At 43.2% G+C, this 22,146-nt stretch overlaps 1 protein-coding gene across 1 annotated transcript in view; it reads right to left on the minus strand.

Annotated features, from left to right (window-relative positions):
- NAV1 (neuron navigator 1) overlaps positions 1-22,146 on the minus strand; it is a 326,783-nt gene that overhangs the window by 196,435 nt on the left and 108,202 nt on the right. The window lies entirely within an intron of this gene.

Below are 22,146 nucleotides of genomic sequence, written 5' to 3' on the forward strand. Positions count from 1 at the left end.
GCCTAAACTAAAATGGGGAAAGGAACACATATGTAATTTTGAACTCCCAGAGGTGGGGAGGATGAAATTTTTAAAAATGCTAAGAGAATGGAATCAAAAGAAGCTAATTGCAGGAAACAAAATTCCTGCAGAATATAATATTTTAGTAAGAGAAACACCTTACTTGGTGATCTCTGGATAATAAGGAGAAGCAGGAGCAATTAAATTTCAAAGAATATCAATAAAGTCTATAAGCTCTAGAACTGCATCATCACTGATGAGGAAGGGGATTTGCAACGGCATCTCTCCACAGTGAATCCTCTTGACATCCCCTCAGGTTGGCCCAACAGACAAAACAGCAGCTTTGCTGGTGAGACCAAAAGGCCATCTGGATTAACATTTTATCAGTGTCAATGTCCCATACTAGCACAATGCAGAAAAGTTGTAAAAAGGGAACGGGCACTATGTGGGTGTTTTAAGCTATCATTTTTATGTCCCTGATACTCTAAAGTTCAGGCAGCAAAATCAACAGATGGTCAAACTATGTTCTTTTAGCTAAATCAGCATGCTATTTCTGTTTACTTTGATGCTGCACGTCTGAATTTAATTCTATTCCATTTTCCCCAAAATAAATCATTGGCTTAGGAAAAATCTGATTTAGAAAAGATCTTGATGGTACTGTATCTTTATTTTGCTCAGAGACACACTCATAGGAAGTGGTTTGAGGAAATATTTTCCTGCAATCTAAAGACATAAGAACCGATCTAGGCATAGAATGATAGGTCTAAGCAAGTAGAAGAACAACTCCTCAAACTACTATGCACTTCTGTATAATTATAGTCCTATTCACATGGCTATATTCAACTGCCTACAAGGAAGGGCAAAGACCAAAACTGCTGGGGGGTGGGGGAGGGAGAAGATAGACAGAGGGCAAAACCGAATTAAAGTAGTATATCAAGAACAAATGCCAAGCCAGAATAGTCAGTCATCATTATTCTCTGAACGTTGTCCATACAAGGTGCTTTGCAGGAATACTACAGAATGGAAAGCAATTCACAAGTTACTGTGGTAAACAACTAACTCCCACTTAATCCAGATGTCAGGAATATCCCCTTTTACACAGTGGCTCTTCTCAGTAGCGTAGCTATAAGGGGGAACAATAAGTATTGCGGTACTTACTGTGTTCTCCCCCCAGCTATGCTACTGGCTTCTTTTTTTATAAGCTATAGTCATGCCTCAGCAAGAATCCTTCTAATCCCAGAAGTCTTCAGGATTCTGTGAGAAAGAGCTTAGTGCCATTGGTTTTGTGCAGCTAAGGATGCCAGGAGTTAATTTTTGTTCAGCATTCCCTCAGGAACAAGTTTTGGGTAAAGGAAAGAAAGAATTTTCGAAGAAAGGTAAGAAGGAGAAGGCATAGCAAAATGGGCTGCAGCTCTGTGGCAGATTCAATCCCTGGTATCTTCAGGTAAGACTGGGCAAGACCCCGGTCTGAAACCCTGGAGAGCTGCTTCCAGTCAGTGTAAATAGACTGTACTATGTTAACTGGACCAATGGTCTAACTCAGTAAAAACCTACTTCATAGAAACAATATTACATTGTTTGAAATAGATAGTTTCTGTAACAAATGAATCCACCTTACACAATAAAAATCTAAATCATAGTTAAAAACTTGCTATGTCAAATTTAATTTAGAGGTGGTGCCTCACCATCCATGAGGGATTCATTCCCGGAACCCCCACAAATGCCAAAACCCACAGATAAATAAATCCATGGGTCAGGACACCCAGCCCTCCCATTGTAAACAGAGCTGTGCTCCGTTCGAATCCAGAGGGTGTTCTGAGGGCCAGAGACACCATACACAGTCTCCCCTGCCCTCCGAAGGCCTTCTAAGGGCCCTAAAATGCCACTTTATGTTTTCTAAAAGAAACCAGAAGTCACAGTTTATGGCCCTCAGAACACCCTCTAGTCACATTTGGAGGATACAGGTTGGACCTCAACGCGGGTCAGGGGACCTGCATTGAGTCAAATACACGGATGAAGAGGTCCAACCTCTATACGCATTCTAGACTACAGTCTATAACAGTTTAAAGACTTTGTTTTGGGGAGGGGGCAGGGAAAAGTTCTTCATCCCCTGCAGAGATGCTCTCCATTGTTAAGAACTCTGAATTTCCAATACTGCAGTTCTTACTCTTCTCAAGACAACTGTCCCATTCCCAGTGAAGGAGGTTAAACGGTGAGAGGCCTCACTGCTTAATAAATTAACAGCACAATCCTATACTAAAAAGTCTACTCAAAATTAAGTCCCAGAGAGTTCAATACAACTTACTCACAGGTATGTGTGTATAGGCTTTCAGTCTAGTTCCATGCTGACTTTTCACTGATAAACTAATTCCTTAGAAATAGTGATGATTGTAAATGGTCTCCCAACCCATCAGCCACTATTGGCAGGCTGCAATAGAGCAGGAGTCCTTTCCTGGTGTCCATGGACACCTAAGGGGTCAATGGTTGGATTTCTGGGGGGTCTGCCAAACGGGAGCAAAAAAAATTTTTGTGTTAATGCATACTTTTTCTAGGAAGGGGATCCATAGTTTTCCAAGGGGTTTGGGATCCGAAAATGGTTATAAGAATCACTGCCATCAAGTAATTTGATTAGTTCCAGTAGTAGTTACTAGTGTTGTATTCCTATACATACTTTCCTGGGAGTAGGTCCAAATGAACACAATAGGAGTTACTTCTGAGTAGACATACATAGGATTGCACTGTTGGTAATGTTAGAAAAGAAAACACAGAATCCAATGTAATTCTGTTTTTGCGGAATAATAAAACAAAACTATGCGCAGTTTCAAAGTCTGGTACCAGCTAAACACAAGCATTATCTTCATTTGCACTATATTCACATACAATTATATGCCTGGCTTAGCGTACATGAGCATAGACAATTTTAACTTGCATGTGCATTTCCTTCTACAGCATTGACCTTCCTTCTTCATTCTGCTGTCTGTGTAACTACCACAACCATGTCCCATGAGCTTTCATAACTAACCTCAGTCTCTGACCGATATGAAATGTATAATTTGTATGTTGAAAATAGGCACTACAAACAGATGTTTTTGCATAGCATCCTCCAGAGATCTTTCCCAACACATGGATATCCCTTTCAGACATTCCTCCCAGTCATATTCCTGCAACAAAATATGTACAAAGTCTTTATTTTCATTTATTTATCTGAGCATGGTTATGTCACCTTTCTGCTTCCCAAGAGGCCCTCCAGGCAGCTCACAACAGCTCACAAAGCACAACAAGAATCAATATAATGCAATCTTTATAAATCTGAAATACTATTGAGCAATATTAGTAAATGCTGCATTCTGCATGCACATATACTTCACCGGTTGCCACTACTTGCACTCCTTCTCTCAAACTCAGGATAATTAAAGTATGTGAGGAACTGCGACATTCCTCCCAAACCACAACCATATTCTCACTTACAATTCCTTGTTTTGTTACTTTAGGTCTTCACTTTGAAAAATGGATGTGGTTTTTAAAGTAACAGGCAAGCCATCCAGAGTAAATCACTGCATGTTGACACCACAGAATTCATGTCCCAGGTTTCGTAACAATAGGCATACAAAACTCTCATTTTCAGATGTTTATCGCAACTTGAGTGGCTTGGACTATGAATGTTCCAGATCTCAGCGTACTGCTATAGAAATAACCTAAGAGGGTTGAGCCTCCATTTGCCTGAAGATAACATCTGAAGGTCGCCGGTTCGAGGCCACCGGCACCGTGCGACCTTGAAGCAGCTGACAAGCTGAGCTGAGCTATTCCATCTGTTCTGAGCGTGGGAGGATGGAGGCCAGAATGTGCAACCAGATCAAGAAAGAAACATCTGAATGTTGTGGTTTCTTGAAAGATAGAAACCTTCTTTCAAATTGTAAAAATCCCTATGGGGATTTAAATTGCCTGCCTATGTAAACCGCCTTGAATAAAGTCTAAGGAGAAATCTGAGGACCAAGAAAGGCGGTATAGAAATACCTGTATTATATTATTATTATTATTACTTTCATCAGCCAATGAAGTCCAAGCATCAGAATCTATTTTATACTGATACAAATTCCACTTAAAACAATAGGAAATACTTCCAAGTACCATTAGGATCAAAGTGTGCAAGACAGTAAGCTCATTGGGCATCGTCTGTGACTGTACAGCATGGAATGCTCTGTATAGTGTGAAACATATTACTTATGCTAAATAAATCCCAGCTGTGAAACTGTGAACCATTTAACTCAATGCAACTTACTTTGGAATAAGAATGTATTGAATTGGGCTGAAAAATACTAACAGGTCAATACTATGAAGACTGACAAAGAAAACATTATAGTTTAAAAAATATATTCAAGGCAGATCAAAAGAAAGTGGCCTGAGAGGAAATCTTCTGAAAGTTTGAGCCTTTAACTAAACTACTTAAATGGTGTGGAAATCTCAGGTTACTGGAGAAAGGATGAAGAACCATTCAAGCAATGCACCATAGGTCACATCCAACAAGGTCACTAAGGAGTGGAATTTGATACAGGACAATGCAACTGACATGAAAGGGAACGGGCCCATTCTTAATGAGAAGGAGATGATTCAATTGACATAAACCTACAAAGCAATAACTTTATATAGACACAAGAAGAGCAGGAAATGGTCTTCTTTACCCCATCCCTTTCTTATTCCATAATAGATGAGTACTCAGAAAAGACGTTTTAGCCTTTTTTACTGCCCAAAAGGAAAACAGATCCTCTTTCCACCACCACTTTGACCAGCACAACACAGAGAGACTGGTTACTTTCTCCTCCAGTCATAAGTGGGAACCTCAAGATGGCCCAAGACATGTGGTCTAGATGCAGGTGTCCAAGAACACATGCATCTGATATAAGATGGGTATGCCTGGAACCATCCTGGGAGTGCTTTCCACTGAAGGAGTTAGCAAACAATACATTCAATTGCCTATGACCACAAATGTTAAACAAATTCAAAATCATGAGATCTACAATATTTCTTCTTTACTAGTAGTCTACTTTTACATATATTAGATATCCCATGATCTATCAAAGGGTATTAAATTTGCAAAGTAAGAGTGCACAATCAGGACACTGAGGCATATTTTAAATGATCCTGAGAATGCACTCTTGCTCAAGAACGTAAGAAGCACCCTGCAGAATTAGACCACAATCCACCGTTGCAAGAGTACCAGGAAGCTGTAAGAATAAGGTGAAACACCAAAAATCAACTATTGGTCCACCAATACACCATGATCTATCTTCTGCCCACCCATGTCCAGCAAAGCTGCCAACTTTTATTTTTCCATTATCAAGACACATCTGTCAGATTCAAGGAAATCAAGAATTCTCCAGGCACTCTATGTTTGTGATTGAATGTAACCAAACACCAAACAGATGAAATCTTAATAGTCGTGAGACAATCAGCACCCTCACTAAGAGTGCAATCCAAAGGATGCGCTGGGCCAGCACAAGCCCCTTGTGCCAGCATGGGACTGCTACAAACATGCCGTAAGGCACTTTTGCATCAACTTGGTAGTCAGGCAGGCCGGCGCAAGGATGCATGCCAGCCTCTCCGTGCTGACACAGGCCCCAGGCCCAGTAAGTTTGCACCGGCCTTTCCAGGCCGGCGCAGGTGTCAGGGGGATGTGGGGAGGGTGGGAGGGAGGCACTTCAGGGTGAGGGAAGGGCGGGGGCGGGGCAAGGATCTAGCACTTGTGCCAGATCTGACCCCGTTCCCAGGCAGCGCAGCAAAGCTCTGAGCTGTTTGGATATGCACCACCTCTTTAGGTGGCGCAGATCTGAGCAGACCCATTGGGGCTCTCCCCGGGATAAGGGGAAGTGATTCCCCTTGTCCTGGGCTGAGCCACTTTCAGTTCCAAGCTCACACTGGATACAGGACTGACCTGCCGGCCTACCCATTCCAGCGCAAGTTAGAATTGTGCTGTAAATCAGTCGTTTTCTATTTATGTTCATGTTCAAACAGCTAACATACACAAGTGTCAAGTCCAGTGTTTATGTGCATAGATCTGAACAATTTCTCTTTCATATGGCCTGAGAAATGAACCAATCCTAAAGCAGAAATGGACCCAGAAAAAGGAACTAGAACCTCAAGATCACTCAAGTGCTTCAGAAAATAAAACTTCACTATGAGTCACAACCTAGAAGACAAAAACAACCCAAACCTTCAGTTTTGCTCTTCAGCCATAGCAGAAGAACACACAGTGAGGTTCTGTAACACTCCATCCTTCTGGCTTATTAATATGAGTTCCTCAGATTAAGATGAGTTTTCCTCCTTTCCATTCAGAACTCCTCAATCAATAACTACAACAGGCTGCAAAATAACTCTTAATGATGCAGTTTACTGGACATGTCATATTTGCATTGTGCATGTCATTGTGCATGTCAGCTAAGTGTGAAATTTGACGCAGTATACACAGCTGAATGAACTGTTCTCCTACCTGAATAATAATATTCCCAATCTACTAATTTCTCTAGAAGAGTATTGACTTGAGAAGAATATGTCAACTTGGGAAGACATAATACAGGTGAAATATATTTCAGTGATTAGAGTGTAAGGCTGGATTATCAGGAAATCTTGTTTCAGTTCCTTGCTGTGTCACATCTTCCATCAAATTATTATCATATTTACACACTTCCCTTTCTCCAAGGAATTCAAAACAGCATTCTCTAAGCCTGTCTTCACAAAGACTGTGATGTATGTTACGGTGAGAGTCAATGATTTATCCCAGTCTCACCCAACAAGCTTCATCAGACATTTAAGACTTTCCCAGGCCAATTCTAACTCTCATATCTACCACAACGCAATGACACTTGTCTATGATTTTGTGAAAGTCCTATGTAGTTTCTTTGGCAATTTCCTGTCTGTTATATGCAAATAAATGAGGAAGCTGAAAAGTATCTGTGGTAGCAACAGAAATATTATAGTGAACTGCAAACAAGACACTGTTGCATCCCCATTAGATTTCTAATATCAGATGAGATCATTTTGAGGGTCTAGTTCCAAGCAATGGACCTGTCACACAATGGCAACTCTTAGCCTAGAAGCAGTACATGTGAATACCACTAACCTAAAGGGCAACACATTCCACAAAACTGCCATCATCACAGCACCTGCCATCCCACCAGTCAGTGTCTGGCTAACAGTGCAATTCTATGCTTATCTACTCCGAAGTAAGTCCCATTGTGTTGAATGGGGCTCACTCTCAAGTAAGGGTGGAGAGGATTAGAGCAGTGATTTCCAAACCTTTCCATCTCACTGGCAAGTCACTAAAATGGTCAAGGCACACCATCAGTTTTTTTTACCATTGACAAGGCACACTGTGCTGCCAGTGGGGGGCTCACATCCCCCAATGACCCTACTAATAACTGATCCTCTCCCTAATTTCTGCAGCACACTTGGGGACCATTCACGGCACACTAATGTGCCATGGCACAGTGGTTGAAAACGCCTGGATTAGAACCTAAGGGCCCAATCCTATCCACATTGCCAGCACTGAGGTAGCCCCAAGGCTACACTGAAGGGGCCTCCGTGATTGCCCCCCTACCACAGGATGCAGTGTGCACACCACTGGTATGGCTGCATCAGTGCTGGAAAGTTGGATAGGATTGGGCTGTAAATCACTTATTGAACATCTACAGCTACTTTCAATGAAAACAAATAGAAAGCTTTCTCTGATGAGTATCCTCAGGTTTTAAAAGGGACATCTCCTACAGTGAAACCATTAATGCACTAGAAAAGCAGAAAACGTGTCTTAATAGCCCTGCTAATGGCCAAAGACCTTAGGTCAAGCTGCCTTCTATATGTTGCCTTCTATAAACTAGGCCTGCAAGCTTTAACTGGTTTATCAGTAGATTATTTCATTAAACCTTTAACAGATAAATAGCCCAATCCTATTGTTTCTTGCTGTTGGAGCAGTGCTAAAATGGCTACTGCTGCATTCTGCAACGGGGGGGGGGAGAACGGGACAATCCAGGAGGGTCTCCTCTGGGTAAGGGAACAATCGTCCATCCTCCTCCCTCATCGCTGCCCCATTCTGCTCTCATCTCATCAGCACCACTGTCATCGCCTTTCCGCTGCTCCAGGACATGCAGAAACACTCCAAAGCGCCTTTCACAGCAGAAGAGGAACATTGCCAGAGGCCAGTGAGTATAGGATTGGACCAAAAATGAAGAATGCCATTTTAATTTGTCAGGGCAAATTTCAAAAACACACTTTATTTTTTAAAAGACTGTTTAGATCTGGTGCGTCAACTGAAAAAAAAACATATTATATATTATATTCTAACAATATAACATCTGGTCTGCTCCCTGGGGCATTTGGAGGGCTGCTGTGAGATACAGGAAGCTGGACTAGATGGGCCTATAGCCTGATCCAGCGGGGCTGTTCTTATGTTCTTAACAATATGGTTACTTTTGTGTATTAATCTTGAGTTCTTAAACATCTTTAAGTATTAAGAAATGCTAACACTTCACATATGGAGCTGGCTGAAGCATTTCATAGGAATCCATGCAATTATTAAAAACAGTGGGGCTGAGGTTGAAAAAAAATTGGCTTGTCTAAAGTTCGTGGCTGAACCAATATTGGAAGAGGTACTTTCGAGCTTCCACTTAGGGTCACACTAGATTAGCATTTCTCAAACTGTGAGACTTGATGCTCCGTCACACCACAACCAGGAGCCTCTATCAGCCATTTTCAAACACTGTGCCGTGGCACACTGGTGTGTCGCGGATGGTCTGCAGGTGTGCTTCAGGAGTTTATTAGTAGGGCATTTATTAGTAGGGCAATACCAGCAGCATGGTGTGCCTTGACAATGGTAAAAAAACTGATGGTGTGCCTTGACCATTTTAGTGCCTTGTCAGTGTGCCATGAGATGGAAAAGATTGAAAATCGCTGCTCTAGATGCCATTTCTGGATCACACCGGGATGGCAACCCACCCCATTGGCCACTGCAGGCCCCAGAACGCCATGCAGAAGCAATTGTAAGTGACTTCTGGTTTGCATCTGCAACTTTTGGTTTGCTTCTGCAAGGCATTCTGGGACCCACAGAGGCCAATAAAGTGGGTTGCCAGCCCAACATGATCTGGAAACAGCCACAGGAGGCTTACAGTAATGCTTTGCAGCATATCAGGGAACACTGGATCGTGACCCAGCGTGGAGGATAATGTGCGTTGTGCCGGCTTGAAGTTGCAGAACAGCTGTAGTTGATATGCCTGTTACATAAGTAGAGTCTACCTGCTTGACTTTTCCAATGTAATTTGCATGTGTAGCAAGACTGATCCAGATCAGGACTGTGGCAGGGAAAGGGGACTTTAACTCTTTGTCCCGCAATGGTCTGAATTCAGATCATACACACACCTTCTATTTTTCCTGTATAAGATGTGCCCACTGACACCAATGAATAAATAGCAGCTATGGGAGAGGCCCAATCTGGATCAGAACCACAATATCAGCAAAGGTTAAACTTTACCCACTGTGATCCTGACCTGGATGGGAGCCCCCACATGTGCTATTTAAGTTAGAAAAATTAAGCATATTGTCTAGTATGGCCCTTAGCCATCATTGTTGAGGCTTTAGTAGTATGCAAATGTATTTAAATTCAATCTATTTGATTAATCACATATGTCATTACTCAACTCAACATTTTTTGTCTGTTGACAGCCTTAATGCATGTATGCATACATATACACACACAGTTGTGCCAAGATCCAAGGGGATTAAGGAAATGAGAATTTCTATAAAATCGCACAATTCTCCCTCTGCACCTTTTTCATACAAATCCATTCTAAATATTTTTTTCCAAGATCAGCACTCATTTTTCTAGCAATACATAAGAAACTGAGACTCCTCAGGAGATTTCCAACCCTATTTTGCAAACTTAGTGAATTTCAGAGGTTTATCCAACTTCCAGACTCTGTTGCTAACAGATTTGAAAACTCACTGGTAATGCTTGATTGGCATGTGCCCCTGTGAAACCATTCATATACCAGGACAGTGGTTCCCAAAATGGTGGATTGCAACCCACTGGCAAGGGAAGCACTTATCCCTGCCTCTTTAAGGGAGGGGGAAGGCAGAGACACAATCCCCAGGATTGCACTGTTGTTGCCAAGGGGAAGGATTTTGCTTTTCATGTGCCTCTAGCCAGCCCTCAAGGCGGGGGGGGGGGGGGTCTGGCAAACCCTCCACAGGGCTCTCTGCAACTCCAAACAGTACCTCCAATCAGGTAAAAAAAGAAAAAGGGGTACATCCACTTTTCATCGCAAAACAGGGAGTGCCCATTTTTCTTCTGTACATGTTTGGAGGTGCAGGGAGCCCTCTGGAGGGCACCCAGACCCTCCCCCCCAGGACTCCAGTACTGGGTGAAGGTATGTAAAAAAAAAACCCTCCCATCCCTGGCAGCAGTACAATCCTGGGAATTACGTTACTGCCATAGCCTTTCCCTGCACACACTTACAAACTCCATTGTAGGAATTTGGGAAGCACTGGACTAGGAGAGCAAGAGGAGGGAGAAGCTCAGGAGTCAAAGCAAACAAATGGTATCAAGGAGCTCTGTACTGCCATTTCAGAGTATACCCTCTGACAGGCTCCCTCATCTTCAAATAAACACAGCCTACATTGATAACAGTAGTCTGTCCACAGTCTGTACAGTCAGCCTGCATCTTATGTGATGGTTACATTCCAGGATTGATGCATAAAACAAAAAACATGTATAGTCAAAACCCCTTAAATCCAACATATACATACTGTCTCTTTAAGTACTAAAACCATATTACAAGAGACATGTGGGAACTGAGCTTCATTCTCTCATCTCAGGCTTACTTTGGGGCATAAACAGAGCAATAGAATTGGGAGATGAGGTCCAGGAGGGGGAGAGGATATGGAAGTAGTCACTGCCACCATTCCCACCCATCTCAGACACAATCCAACCCCCCACCCATTAGGCCCCTCCCCACCTACGTTGGGACCTTCCCCCACCCGTCCACCAGCCCACAAAGAGGCTACCTGCTCCAGCAGGTGCTGGTCTCTGACTTTCCACCAGTGTCACAAACCTCCACACAGCCACAACGCACCTTATAACACATTTGCAACAATACATGCACTTGTTCAGCCAGCAATAGCCTGCTTAGGACTGTGCTGTAAGTTGAATGGTAGATGGAATTGACTGCACTATTTAAATTGTGTGGGGTTTTTTCTGGTTTTTGAGGGGGGCTAAGCAAAGTATACTTGAATTTGTGCAAGTCAATAATGTGTAAGATGCAGGTTGACTGTACTGTATATCTAAAGGGACTGAGGCACTGGTTAATTTATGCCAAGGGCACATCTGCATCAGTTGCCTTTAACCTGATAGGAATCTGAATATACCAGGAATAGCTTATGCAATTTGCACTTCACCCTGACTCACTGAATAGAGTTTCAGCTGCAGAGTTTCAGTCCATGTCTCTTAACATGGACATTAGAAGTGAAATAGTATTAACCTTCAGTAACATTAACACGTGGGACTGGATGCAATTTGGCCCTGACACATTAGTTTGGGGTTTTTTGTTTGTAAACTGTTGGCATCCTTCAGTCTCGGAAGACTATGGTATCGCTCTCTGAATAGTGGTTCTGCAGTGTTTGTAAACTGCAATCACAACATGGTTCCAATCCAGTTTATAGACTCCCAAGGATGCTATTTAAAAAAAACAAAACACCAGGTCAAATTATGAAATATAATGTGTATACGACTCTTAGTCTGGGCAAACATCCCAGGACATCCCTCATCCCGACCTCTATCCTACTATGTTCTTTACCTTGACTTCTTCCACTATACATTTCTCCACTTCCCTCTTAATAAATGCAGATACAGCATATGACCGCTATGCATCAACTTCCAAACATATGCTATTTTTTCACTGGGGGGGGGGGAGAAGGGGACTCCTATCAATCTTTCAAAATATGAGCTCCCAGACTTTCCCAATAAGACATCATTATAGGGCACAGCTAACCAAGCACACATTTAGGGATGTTGTGCAATCCATTCTGAATAATTGGAGTTGCATGCTCCTAAAGACTCAGATCATACAGGGTGGGGGGAGGTTTTAGATCAACTTTATCTTTGAATGTCCAGGTGGCATCTGCAACATTAAGTGCCTTCAAGCAATTAAGACCAGCACGTCAACTGCAGTGCCTCTTGACAGAGATAGTCTGGCCACTATTTTCCATGCTTCAATTAACACCAATATTAAAATGCTACAATGAGCTGCATGTGACGAGCTTTGACGATTTCTCAGATAGTGTAACTGTTCCAAAACATGGCAGCATGTGTTTCATGTTTGACTGAAACCAGTCAAATGAAACACATCTTGTCAGTTCTTAACTTCACTGGCCTGCTTTCAAGCATAGCTCAAAGAGCTGATGCTTACCTATTCTACATAGCTTGAGATCATGCCTATCTATTTCTACATGAACCTTTCTAAATGCCTAGGTAATCTCAGACCCTTCTCTGAGTACTCTAGGCTTCAGATGTTAGGTATGAGGTGATCAGAGAAAGAGTCTTCTCAGTTGTGAAGCCCCATCCATAGAATGCTCTCTCCCTAGGGAAACTTGTCTGGTACAAAATCTAAGAACATCCGAACAGCCCCACTGGATCAGGCCATAGGCCCATCTAGTCCAACTTCCTGTATCTCACAGCAGCCCCACCAAATGCCCCAGGGAGCACCCTAGATAACAAGAGACCTGCATCCTGGTGACCTCCCTTGCACCTGGCATTTTGACATAGCCCATTTCTAAAATCAGGAGGTTGCACATACACATCATGGCTTGTAACCCATAATGGATTTTTCCTCCAGAAACTTGTCCAATCCCCTTTTAAAGGCATCCAGGCCAGATGCCGTCACCACATCCTGTGGCAAGGATCCTGTGGCAAGATCTAATATCTTTCTGACATGTTTCCTTTCTATTTACCTGGCCTTTTAATTGCATTATGAGATTGCTGATTTCCTCTGCTCTTTTAATTATATTCTTAATTTTTTTTACTTGCATTATTAAATGTTAATTGTAACCTAGATGCTGTAAAATAAAATATAATAAAATGTTAAATAAAATATGTAGCACTCTGGTTTGTAAGCAGCTACCAGTATTTAGGAGGTCAAAATGCAAAAATATGGAAGAACAGCATGACCATATGCAGAGATAAGGAATGAACCAAAAAATTAAGAACAAGGACTACTAGCACAAAAATACTCCAAAAGAGCAAGATTGAGATACATGAGTCCGTGAACTGCAACACACTCAGAGAAGTATCACACTGTATCACTATAATGATCTCTTCTATTCCATCACCCAATCCTAGAAACACCTGGGTTTTTTTACAAGGTAGTCCCAAGCTCCTGGAATGGATTTCACAAGAATCACACAACACAAATCAAATGGAAATGGTGGCTGTCTTGTCAAAGGGTAATCTAGCTGATGCTGTGTTCTTACAATCTTTGACAGAGCCCCTCATAAAGATTTCTAAAAAAAAAATGAAGTAGCTGGGGATAAAAATGAAATATTGTGCTTTGGATCAGCAAATGATTCAAGCAGGAAGAAGGAATTTATGAGCAGTTATCACAGTCGAAAGAGGTGTACAATGACATGCCTCCATGGTTCTATATTGGAACTTGCTCTTGCTAACATATTCATTAACAACCTGGGAAAAGGTGTGAACAGACTTGCAGATGATGTTAACTTTAAAAGTAGCCCAATTGTAAGTACATTGTAAGTACATGGTAAAGAGTTTCACAAGGTCATCATCACTCCACAGGAATGAACAAAAAAAATGGCAAATGATAGTGATAGAGATAGTAGAAGCCAAATGATAACACACTGAGGAAAAATAACCCCCAAACTGATTCAGCACAGACTTAGCTGTTATTACTGATTTTAAGAGCTCTTGAAACCACTACAGATAGCTCTCTGAAGATGGTCGCAACAATCAAGGAGAAATGGAATGTTATGGATGATGAGAAAAGATAAGCAAAGATCATGGTAATACACATTTTGAATGGAACTGAAACAGGTAAGACAAGACATTATTTTTAGATTGTTTAATACGGTTAGGGTGCAATCCTAACCAACTTTCTAGCATAGCTGGCACATAGCTTTCTAGCAACTTTCTAGCCAGCAACTTTCTAGCTGGCACATAGCTGTGCCAGTGGGGCATAAGCTGCATCCTGCGGTTGGGGGGCAGTCATGGAAGCCTCCTCAAGGTAAGGCGATGTTTGTTTCCTTACCTCGGAGTTGCTTTGCCCTTATGTCAGTGCTGGAAAGTTGGTTAAGATTAAGGCCTTAGGCTGCAATCCTAACCACACTTTCCTGAAAGTAAGCCCCATTGAACAACATAGGACTTAACTTCTGAGTGGGCCTGGTTAGGATTGTGCCGTTAGTTGTCTTGGGTGCTTGAGCAAGCAGAAAGAGATATAAATTCACAAATCGATTTAAAGTGCTGGTGTCAGCCCGTGAAGCCTATACCACCTGAGACCAGATTACCTTAAGGACCACCTTGTCCCACATAAAAATGTTTTATGCAGGTTTTAAGATCATCCTTGGAAGCTCTGTTTTCTAGCTTTCTATTAACAGAAATCTAATTGGCAGGTACCAGAGACAAGGCTTTCTTAGTTGTGGACTGCAATTGTGGAACGCCCTTCCTAGAGAGATCAGGCTGTGTCCTTTGTTTACCATCTTTAGACAGATGGTGAAGATTTTCTATTTCAAAAGATTGCAGAAATCTGTTTTTAATTATGCCTCTGATTGACTTGCTGAAGATGATGTTCTACTGATGCAATTTTAATCATCTTTATTGTGTAGCAGTGTTTTTAAAAAAAATTTTAAATTTGTATTGCATTTAATAATTCTGTAAACCACTTGGTCATGTACTGAAGCAGGATATAAATTTACACAATATACAGAAACAACAAAAAGTGACTGGGAATATATGAAACGGCCATTCTGAAAAGAACAGCTAAAAAGGTTACAATGTCAGCTTAGAAAAGAGATTTTGAAAAGGAGATAAATGAAATATACAAACTTATAAGTGAACTTAAAAAAGAGTAAATAAGGAACTCTTTCATGTAACAGAAGCAAGAGAAAATATTTTTTCTCATACTGAACAATGAACTCTTTGCCAGCAGAATTAATATCGACCAATAGTAAATTGAAGACAAATTGTGGTTAATTCCAAGTAAGACTAATTCGAAGAAAGAAACAGAAAATCTAAATCCACCTCAGCATTTAGGGTGCCCTAAATATCAAGCTCCAAGTCTAGAATGGAACTGACTATACACCAGTGATTTTTAGCACCGGGACCCATTTTTTAGAATGAGAATCTGTCCTGACCCACCGGAAGTGATGTAATGACCAGAAGAGACATAATTTTTAGCAATCCTACCCACACTTACCCAGGAATAAGCCCCATTGACTTCCTTTGTTAAATGCATATACATAGTAGCCTTTTAAAAGTACAGACCTGTAATATTTCCCCAAATGAAGTCACATACCATGGTGACATCAAGTCTAATATATTAAAAATAAAATATTGAAATGAATAGGGCCCCACCTGAAATTAACCAGCAAACCACCTTGTGGGCTCTGACCCACAGTTTGAGAAACACTGCACTATGCAATTATAAATTAACTGAAGCACTCAAATCTGGCCACAGTCAGAAGATACTAGGCTGCATACATTATTGATTTGATGAAATACAGCTGTTTCTATACTCTTGTGACTTTCCTGTAACCTTCCCTCCCTTCACTCATGCAGAGCAACCATGAACAACCCACATGTGCTTAGGCTGCTTCTGCACTGACTCTAGGAACAGGAGCGGAAAACAGGGGAATAAGAAGACTCTGATGCTACAGGGTAGCTCTACATTCTGCATTTTGCAATGTTACTGGTACAGGGCTTACATGATGCAACAAGGCAAGAGGAGAGGTTAGGGACTCGGAAGGGCAAGAAATCAGGTTTTTTGCTTTGCTTGCCTTCAGTTCAGGATAGGTTCAACCAACCATTCAGCTTTACAATTTATTTCTCCCTTGGAATGGGGGAGGGGGTTTGAGGGGGACAGGATATGGGTAGCCTGTCAACCAAGACTGAAGTGTGAGCTATCATTTTTGGAGAGAGCTTCAGGGAAATGGAAGCCTGGGTGTTTAGCCCAAAAACACAAACCAGCTGTTGAGCAAACTTCTTCTAGCCACCAATAGCCAGGTACAGTCAAGCCTCCAATTACATATCACATTTTGTTGTAATTTTACTTATATTCATTCATCTGCAAACTAGGGAAGCTAGTGTTTAGTATATCCAAGGGAGGGAGGGAGGGAAGATGCATGAGACCTTCTGTGAGGGTAAGTCTTGCCCATCAACCTTATAGAATTTTTTGAAAAGCTCAACAGGCATGCGGATGCGGGAGAACCCGTAGACATTATATATCTGGACTTTCAGAAGGCATTCAACACGGTCCCTCACCAAAGGCTACTAAAAAATCTCCACAGTCAGGGAATTACAGGGCAGGTCCTCTCAAGGATTGAGAACTGGTTGAAGACCAGGAAACAGAGAGTGGGTGTCAATAGGCAATTTTCACAATGGAGAAAAGTGAAAAGCGGTATGCCCCAAGGATCTGTCCTGGGACCAGTGCTTTTCAACCTCTTCATAAATGACCTAGAGACAGGGTTGAGCAGTGAGATGGCTAAGTTTGCAGAGGACACCAAACTTTTCCAAGTGGTGAAGACCAGAAGTGATTGTGAGGAGCTCCAAAAGGATCTCTCCAGACTGGCAGAATGGGCAGCAAAATGGCAGATGCGCTTCAAAGTCAGTAAGTGTAAAGTCATGCACATTGGGGCAAAAAATCAAAACTTCACATATAGGCTGATGGGTTCTGAGCCGTCTGTGACAGATCAGGAGAGAGAACTTGGGGTGGTGGTGGACAGGTCGATGAAAGTGTTGACCCAATGTGCGGTGGCAGTGAAGAAGGCCAATTCTATGCTTGGGATCATTAGAAAAGGTATTGAGAACAAAATGGCTAATATTATAATGCCATTGTACAAATCGATAGTAAGGCCACACCTGGAGTATTGTGTCCAGTTCTGGTCGCCGCATCTCAAAAAAGTCATAGTGGAAATGGAAAAGGCGCAAAAGAGAGCGACTAAGATGATTACTGGGCTGGGGCACCTTCCTTATGAGGAAAGGCTACGGAGTTTGGGCCTCTTCAGCCTACAAAAGAGGCGCCTAAGGGGGGACATGATTGAAACATACAAAATTATGCAGGGGATGGACAGAGTGGATAGAGAGATGCTCTTTACACTCTCACATAACACCAGAACCAGGGGACATCCACTAAAATTGAGTGTTGGCAGAGTTAGAACAGACAATAGAAAATATTTCTTAACTCATAAGAACATAAGAACAGCCCCACTGGATCAGGCCATAGGCCCATCTAGTCCAGCTTCCTGTATCTCACAGCGGCCCACCAAATGCCCCAGGGAGCACACCAGATAACAAGAGACCTCATCCTGGTGCCCTCCCCTACATCTGGCATTCTGACTTAACCCATTCCTAAAATCAGGAGGTTGCGCATACACATCATGGCTTGTACCCCATAATGGATTTTTCCTCCAGAAACTCGTCCAATCCCCTTTTAAAGGCGTCTAGGCTAGACGCCAGCACCACATCCTGTGGCAAGGAGTTCCACAGACCGACCACGCGCTGAGTAAAGAAATATTTTCTTTTGTCTGTCCTAACCCGCCCAACACTCAATTTTAGTGGATGTCCCCTGGTTCTGGTATTATGTGAGAGTGTAAAGAGCATCTCCCTATCCACTCTGTCCATCCCCTGCATAATTTTGTATGTCTCAATCATGTCCCCCCTCAAGCGTCTCTTTTCTAGGCTGAAGAGGCCCAAACGCCGTAGCCTTTCCTCATAAGGAAGGTGCCCCAGCCCCGTAATCATCTTAGTCGCTCTCTTTTGCACCTTTTCCATTTCCACTATGTCTTTTTTGAGATGCGGCGACCAGAACTGGACACAATACTCCAGGTGTGGCCTTACCATAGATTTGTACAACGGCATTATAATACTAACCGTTTTGTTCTCAATACCCTTCCTAATGATCCCAAGCATAGAATTGGCCTTCTTCACTGCCGCCGCACATTGGGTCGACACTTTCATCGACCTGTCCACCACCACCCCAAGATCTCTCTCCTGATCTGTCACAGACAGCTCAGAACCCATCAGCCTATATCTAAAGTTTTGATTTTTTGCCCCAATGTGCATGACTTTACACTTACTGACATTGAAGCGCATCTGCCATTTTGCTGCCCATTCTGCCAGTCTGGAGAGATCCTTCTGGAGCTCCTCACAATCACTTCTGGTCTTTACCACTCGGAAAAGTTTGGTGTCATCTGCAAACTTAGCCACTTCACTGCTCAACCCTGTCTCCAGGTCATTTATGAAGAGGTTGAAAAGCACCGGTCCCAGGACAGATCCTTGGGGCACACCGCTTTTCACCTCTCTCCATTGTGAAAATTGCCCATTGACACCCACTCTCTGCTTCCTGGCCTCCAACCAGTTCTCAATCCAGGAGAGGACCTGTCCTCTAATTCCCTGACTGTGGAGTTTTTTCAGTAGCCTTTGGTGAGGGACAGTGTCAAACGCCTTCTGAAAGTCCAGATATATAATGTCCACGGGTTCTCCCGCATCCACATGCCTGTTGACCTTTTCAAAGAATTCTATAAGGTTTGTGAGGCAAGACTTACCCTTACAGAAGCCATGCTGACTCTCCCTCAGCAAGGCCTGTTCGTCTATGTGTTTTGAGATCCTATCTTTGATGAGGCATTCCACCATCTTACCCGGTATAGATGTTAGGCTGACCGGCCTATAGTTTCCCGGGTCCCCCCTCTTTCCCTTTTTAAAAATAGGCGTGACATTTGCTATCCTCCAATCTTCTGGTACCGTGGCCGTTTTGAGGGACAAGTTGCATACCTTAGTCAAGAGATCTGCAACTTCATTCTTCAATTCCTTAATAACCCTTGGGTGTATGCCATCAGGGCCCGGTGACTTATTGATCTTTAATTTATCAATGAGGTCTGAAACATCTTCTCTTTTAACCTCTATCTGACTTAACTCCTCGGTTAGGAGGGGCCGTTCGGGCAGCGGTATCTGCCCGAGGTCTTCTGCCGTGAAGACAGATGCAAAGAACTCATTTAATTTCTCTGCCATCTCTAAGTCTCCTTTTATCTCCCCTTTCCCTCCCTCACCATCCAGAGGGCCAACCGCTTCTCTGGCGGGTTTCCTGCTTCTAACATATTTGAAGAAGCTTTTATTACTCCCCTTAATGTTGCTGGCCATGCGTTCCTCATAGTCTCGCTTGGCCTCCCAGTGTGTGGTTGGTCTGTGAAACTCCTTGCCACAGGATGTGGTGACGGCTTCTGGCCTGGATGCCTTTAAAAGGGGATTGGACAAGTTTCTGGAGGAAAAATCCATTATGGGTTACAAGCCATGATGTGTATGTGCAACCTCCTGATTTTAGAAATGGGCTATGTCAAAATGCCAGGTGCAAGGGAGGTCACCAGGATGCTGGTCTCTTGTTATCTAGGGTGCTCCCTGGGGCATTTGGTGGGGCTGCTGTGAGATACAGGAAGTTGGACTAGATGGGCCTATGGCCTGATCCAGTGGGGCTGTTCGGATGTTCTTAGATTTTGTACCAGACAAGTTTCCCTAGGGAGAGAGCATTCTATGGATGGGGCTGTTCTTATGAGACAAAGTTTCCCAGCATTGACTTATAGATTTGTAATTTCAAAACATCAATCTACCTTGTTTGTCCCTTCCATGTATTTGCCAATTTCCCTCGCACAACCATTTTATGTTTTTTGCTATGCCAGCCCTATATTCCAAGTTTTCCCACAGTTTTGTCAACACCTCATAACTCTCACATACATCCTTCAGTGCTATAGCCCCATTGCTTCTCTATAGGGAAGTAGAAAGTGGAGGGCCTTGTAGCTCAATGGTAGAACACCTGCTTTGCATACAGAAAGTCCCAGGCTCAATCCCTGACACTTCCAGGTAGGGTTGGGAAAGACTCCTGCTGAATACCTGGCAAGCTGCAACCAGTCAACATTGACCGTACTGAGCTATGTGGACCAATGGTACAAGTACAGTACAAGGCAGCATCCCATCTTCATAAAGTAGGTAAATTGGATTCAGTGTTTCTTATGTTTCAATCTCCTGCATTTTCCCTACATAAAAACCACACACTGTCAGTTGGCAAAATGGCACAAGTCTTTATTTTGCCATAAATCCACTCACAACACCTTCAATGGTATCACTACTGTTTTCTCCCCGCACTCTAGCTCTATATCCCACCTGTCATAGTTCTTCAGTCCTAATGCCATGGTTTCTTTCCCAGTCCAGTGCAGTTCCCCATCTCATCCAACAGCTATTTTTAATTCTCAGTCTCCTTCCCCATCCATATAATCTGTTCTGCCTGTGCTCCTGCAACCTCATCTCCTCCTAATTCTAGCTCTGGTTTGCCCACCCCAAACACAAAGCTGCTTGCACCCCTACACACCCTTTGCTGGTTGAGCCAGGAGCAACAGTTGCCACCCAAGCCAAAGGGTGTGGTAGTTTTGCAAGATACAGACAGCAGATAGTTGAAAATGTAGATAGTTTGGTTGATCCTAAGTTTCTGGGTGCACAGCCATCCTCTCTGACCTTCTATTCTCAGATGGTGCAGTTTGAATTCTTTCCTGCACACAGTTCAGCTGCAGAAGCACTTACTAGGGAGGAATGGAGCTGCGAGGTTTGTATTCCATGGTGATTGATTTTGATGAACTGTTGCATAGAAACCAAATTGTTTGTGCTTAGGGAGGTGCTGCTACATATTCCCTTATGCTAAGCCGCCGATGACATTCACAAAGCAGCCATTCCTGGGCGGGTGTCTGGAACAGAGAGATTCCAGGTAGGGAAATGTAACAGCAGCCCTGAAGCACTAGCAGCTTCGGTTCCTATGCAGATCTCCCTAGTAACCAAACAGAGTCTATTTGTCTCAGTTCCAGGAGGCACCAGCACATCCTTCCCTCCCTGCAGCCTGGTACCCCACTGTCATGTTGCAGTCTTTCATTTCAGCTGCATCTGGTACAGAGCTATGTTAGCGACCACTCCCCTCTCCCACCCACAGCAACCCACCAACAGCAACCAGAAGGCAAGGATGCCTTATTCTGTGCCTGTACATCTGCTAAGCAGTGTGTGAGCACACCCCCTTATGGGAAATGCACACACACAGCTTGCACTCCAACTGACTGCAGCATCTCATCATCCGTGTGTTCCCAGCTCCATGGATGACAGTCCATGTTGCAGTCACAATTTCTGTTTCACGGTACACACCTATTGCTTCACAGCTGTAAGCAGGCACAGAACTCTAGCATGCCACGGTGGGGGACACAGAAGAAGACCTTGACCACACTGCCTCTCCTTAATACTGTACATGGGGTGTCATCCATTTTGCCATCCATCCTGGCATCCCATTGCAATTCCCTCCTCGCCAGTCACGGGCACCCAGTGCTGTCCAACTCATACTCCAGGTCTGATCTATTTGTACATTTCTCCCCTGCTAATTCAACCCACTCAGGTCTCATCAGCCTGATGAGTACAAACACCTGATTTCTCCGTCCTTTGCTTTCACTGGACCCAGGTAGGGACGTGTGTACCTCCATCTTTTGCTTATTGGACCCAGGTAGAGTATGAGAGAGTATATGTGAGTGAGAGATAGTGTGTAAGACAGAGAGAGAGAGATGGACAAGAAGGAGTCAGATTCGTGTTCTCTTCCATCTTGCCCACTTCTGCTCCCTGTTTCATCTTTCCCCAGCCAGCTGGGGAATTGGGCCCATGTACATTCACATGCCAGTTAGCTAAGGGAATCCAGGAAAGGTACCACCCATGTACTTGCTCTCCTTCTGCCTGAACCCGAAGGGGCAAAGAAAATGTGAATGAAGAAGGTGGCAGAGCGTGAAGCGGCATGCACTGCTGACAAGCCTGGCTTTGGAGGAGGGCTTGCTCCTCATCACACACCTGAAGGTCCCCCCTCTGCACCTGCAGTG

Source organism: Tiliqua scincoides, chromosome 4, assembly GCF_035046505.1.
Source record: "Tiliqua scincoides isolate rTilSci1 chromosome 4, rTilSci1.hap2, whole genome shotgun sequence".
In the NCBI taxonomy this organism is placed as follows: Eukaryota; Metazoa; Chordata; class Lepidosauria; order Squamata; family Scincidae; genus Tiliqua; species Tiliqua scincoides.